General features: G+C 33.2%; 1 pseudogene; it reads right to left on the bottom strand.

Annotated features, from left to right (window-relative positions):
* Positions 1–233: 233 nt before the first annotated feature.
* On the bottom strand, positions 234–1,985 carry LOC143645638 (microcephalin pseudogene; annotated as a pseudogene).
* Between the last annotated feature and the right edge of the window lie 2,372 nt (positions 1,986–4,357).

Below are 4,357 nucleotides of genomic sequence, written 5' to 3'. Positions count from 1 at the left end.
CCTCCTTAAACAACAATCATGTTATAATGAAAGACTAATGGAACAAGGAAAAGGCATTCACTCTCCTCAGTAATCCAGGCTAGGAGTTATTTATTCTGAATCTATCACTGGGCAATAATGAAGCACAAATTCTTAGAGAGAGAGAAATAAGTTTAAATTATGAAAAAGTTGTGATATATTTAAAATATAGACATACTATTACATAGTCCAATAACAAGGCATTTGGAATAGATTCACATACTTTCACCACATCTTTTGGGTAAGTTTTGCCTTTCTTCTGTGGGTTTTCCCTCATTATAATCTACAAAATTTAGCTTATTATCATTTTGCATTCCATCTTCAGATGTGTTATCTTCTTTCTGCATGCTTTTAACTTCAATCAATTCTTCATTTTCTCGAGTGCTTCCTTTTAAAGGAGTTAAAGTACCATGATGTTCTTTCTCTAGGCATTCTTTCTGATGAACAAGTTCATCAATGATAAAAGGAAAGTTATATCCATCTAGGCATGTGTTTTTTATTTTCTGAACATTAGCTCCTCTACAATATATTGGAGTTTCTTCAGCTGCAGATATTTCTGTAGATGTCGTATAACTCAAAGTTGTATTTCCTTCATAATCTGTAGGTTTCTCAAGACTAGGACTAGTTTTTGCTGTAAAATCAGTTATTAATGCAGTTATAATCTGCATTTTCTAAGAATACTGGAAACATTAGACATTTCCAATACACTTATTCTCTCACCCTTAGAAAGACTTCCTCTGTAATTGAACTGAACAGGGCTTGAGGATGACTGACATTCAAAAAGAACATTCCTTTCCTTAAGATTATCAGGTGAAAAATAATCATCATATGAGGACTCCTCACAATCAAGAGTCTCTGTAACAGGCTTGTTCATAAACTGTGGGCTGTTTGTCAACTTAAAAAGTTTCCATTCTGGCATAGTAGACTTCATACTGTACTTTTTTGGGGTAACTTTTCTTTTGAAGATGAATATAAGCACTCCGACATTATTTTTCTTTTTGCTGAGGAACTTTTTGGAATTGAATTTAGCAAAGAGTGGTCTTTTGTTGTAAATAAAGTAGAAGATGAACTATATTCCTCATCAAATATCTCCTTAGATGTCCCTTCAGACTGCTTTTGGTTAGAGATGACCACTTCACTTATAGTATCTTTTTCCTCTGAAAGATTACTCATAGATTTCTGAGGAGTAGACTCATTGAGGTAATTGCAAACTGCTGATGAATGAACACTATTTTAAAGGTGAAGAAATAGAAATATTCTTAATTTCTTTAATGAATCCTTCCAATTTCAATTCCTGATTTCTATATCCTGAGTTTTCACAAAGATCCTCAAAAGATGAATGTAAAACACCCAAAAAGGATTCATCTGAACTGCAAGTGTCATGTGAAACATTCAGAGGTGTTTCATACAGAGAGTTAGCTGGATTTTTATGAACGCTTTCAATCATTTGAGAAGATGTAGGGGAAATATTTTCCCTTTTGTCCTTCATCTCCTGTAATCTCTTCTCCATTGCTCTGTGATGACTCTTATTAATTTTATTTATAGGACTATAGATTAATGAACCATTAGATTCAAATAAGAGAGCAGGAATATCATTATCTAGCATTGTTTTTGCTTTTGTAGCTCTCAAGCCATTTTCTCAAATTTCTTTTGGAGTCTTTTATCATTTTCTTGCATTTTGGGAAAAAAATCTTTGGGCTGCATGCACTTATGTTTTCAACCCAGAACACTGAAACAAGCTTTACCCCTTTCTTCTTCTGTGCTTTATCCCAAGTGCTCTGGTATACATCTTTGAATACAATGTGAGCTACTTGCTTGTTAAAAGTTTTTGAAACATTTGCCCCCATATCTGTAAGTTGTTTTGTAAATGTCTTTGAATAATTTTCTGTTCCATTGGATGACCACACTTCAACATATGCTACTACATCTTTCAGGATGAAACTTTCTGGGGCCCCAGGAGCCACCATAAGGGACGTGGGCACAAGCCCACCTCGCCGGGTAGGACCCGGACTAGTGTTGACCGTGGGGACCTCACATGGTAACTTTTTAATCAAACAATTTTTCCAATAGATTCAGAAAAAAACATTTTGCAACATAAAAAATCTGTGACAAAACTAAATCAATAATCTGGTATCAGAAAAGAAGTTCATAATCCGGGCATCTGTTAAATCAAAGTAAACAAAATGAAACAACTTGCAGCCAACATCATCCTTAATGATGAAAACCTGAATAATTTCTCATAAAGATCTGAAATGAGAAAAGGTGTATGCTATCACCACTTCTATTCAGCGTTGTACAGAATGCCTTTGCTATTAAAATAAGGAAAAAATAAATGACATAGGAAATTAAGAAGTTAAACTTTTATATTAACAAACAAAATATTTACCTAGAAAATCCTAATGCATCTACTAAAACCCACTGGAACTATTAAGGTAGCTTAAAATGTTTCAAGAAAAAATTGCATTGTTTTATGGTAAGGAATGGGCAAACAAAATGGAAAAAAGAATATCATTCAAATTAGAGTACATTAACATCACAAAATGAAGGAATCAATAATGAATTTAACAATATATATATATGCATGACTTGTGCCCTGAAAACTATAAAACTTTGTTCAAAAAGTTTTCAAAGATAATTAAAACTGGAGAAACATATCATTGTCTTGCTCTAAAAAGTAAATATTGTTACAATATCAACAATGTCTATTTTGATCTGTTTTAGTCCCAATAATTATCCCTTCAAGCTGCAAATTTTTGAAATTGGTAAGTTGATTCTAAAGTGGAAATGTAAATACAATGTTTATAATAATAATGCTATTTTGAAAAGAAAGAGCAAAGATTGAACCCTGATTTTGACAAATGTCTAGATTTACTGTAATGAAATTCTATGTCATATGGCTTTCTTGTTAGGAGAAAAATGTAGCCAAATGAAATAGAATAGTGGGACCAGAAATAGACCCACACAGATAATGTATGGTCAATTTATTTTAAGGAAATCTACCAGGGTCATTTAATCAGGAGAGGGAAATTGTTTCAACACAAAGTTCTAGACTAATTTGAGAGTCTTATAGAACAAAATGAACTTTGACCAATATATATATTAAATATAAGAGCTAAAGCCTTGAAACATATAGTGTAAAACCTAGGAGAAAATTTTCATGACTTTAAATTAATATTATATAATCAGGCAAAAATATGAAACATAACAGAAAAGTGTCATAAATTTGAGAAAATTAAAATGCAAGCTTCTGCTTGGTAAAAATAAATATATGTTATACAGTAATTTTGTACTATACACATAAATAACTCTTTCCACTCAGTAATAGCAAGAAAAACCATTTATTTGAAAAAACAGCATAGAGTTAATGGTTAGACACCCTTGAGAATATATTAAAAATCACCGATTTGTACACTTTAATAGGGTGAATTTTGTGGCATGTAAATTATATGTCAATTTTTAAAATATGTGAATAATCAAAGCCTGCACATTGTAGGGAAATTTTCTAACAAGGGAGTCAATTTGTTCCCCATTAATCTGAGTGGGAGAAGGAAACTCTCCCACCAAAGGCCACAGTGTAACCTCACACACCATCACTGATAATATTACCAAGCAATGGGTTCATTTTCTGATTGCCAAAGAAGCCAATACTGTGGAACCAGGATTTTGAGAAAAGAGTTTAGATTCATGGTTGACTAGCAAGGAGATAAGAATCGAGCTCAAACTGTTTCTCAATCTAAGAACTAGGGAAGATTTACAGGATGGAAACAAAGGGAGGTGAGACAGTGACAGGGTTTAGGTTTGATATATTGTGATTGGTTGTTTATAGAACTAAAAAAATATGATAGAAATATCTGATGGCTGGGTCTTATCTTCCTTGTTAAGAGAGCCCTCACAATGCATTTGCTTCTGACAACTCCTCAACCCCTTAATTTTGGACCTCAGAAAGGTGACTTTTGTTCCTTGAGTCTCAAGGATCATTCAAAGGACAAGAAACTGTATGCCTGCATATTCTCTGATTTCCCACTTGTGGCAAAGTTTGACCACCAGTAAAAGAACTCAAGAAAGAATTTTACTGATGGGAGAGGGAAAAATCCTGAATCCTGATTTTTGGATAGGACTCTTGGCTATCTCACCCTTGATTTCAGTATTGGCTCCTGCTTAAAGAGTATTCATTTCAGAGTGGATCAAAGTTATCTTTCTGGATGTTTTACTATAGCTATGGCCCTCTTCTTGATACCAGTCCTTTTATTTCCCCTCTGTGACAGGGCTCTGCTCCCAGTTACATTTATGTAAAACATTAGCAGTGTTATAGGAATTTAAAATAATTTTAAAGTATCAT

This window comes from Tamandua tetradactyla, chromosome 9 (genome assembly GCF_023851605.1).
Source record: "Tamandua tetradactyla isolate mTamTet1 chromosome 9, mTamTet1.pri, whole genome shotgun sequence".
In the NCBI taxonomy this organism is placed as follows: Eukaryota; Metazoa; Chordata; class Mammalia; order Pilosa; family Myrmecophagidae; genus Tamandua; species Tamandua tetradactyla.
Note: the sequence above shows the minus strand (reverse complement) of the source record. Positions and strands in the feature narration are given on the sequence as shown.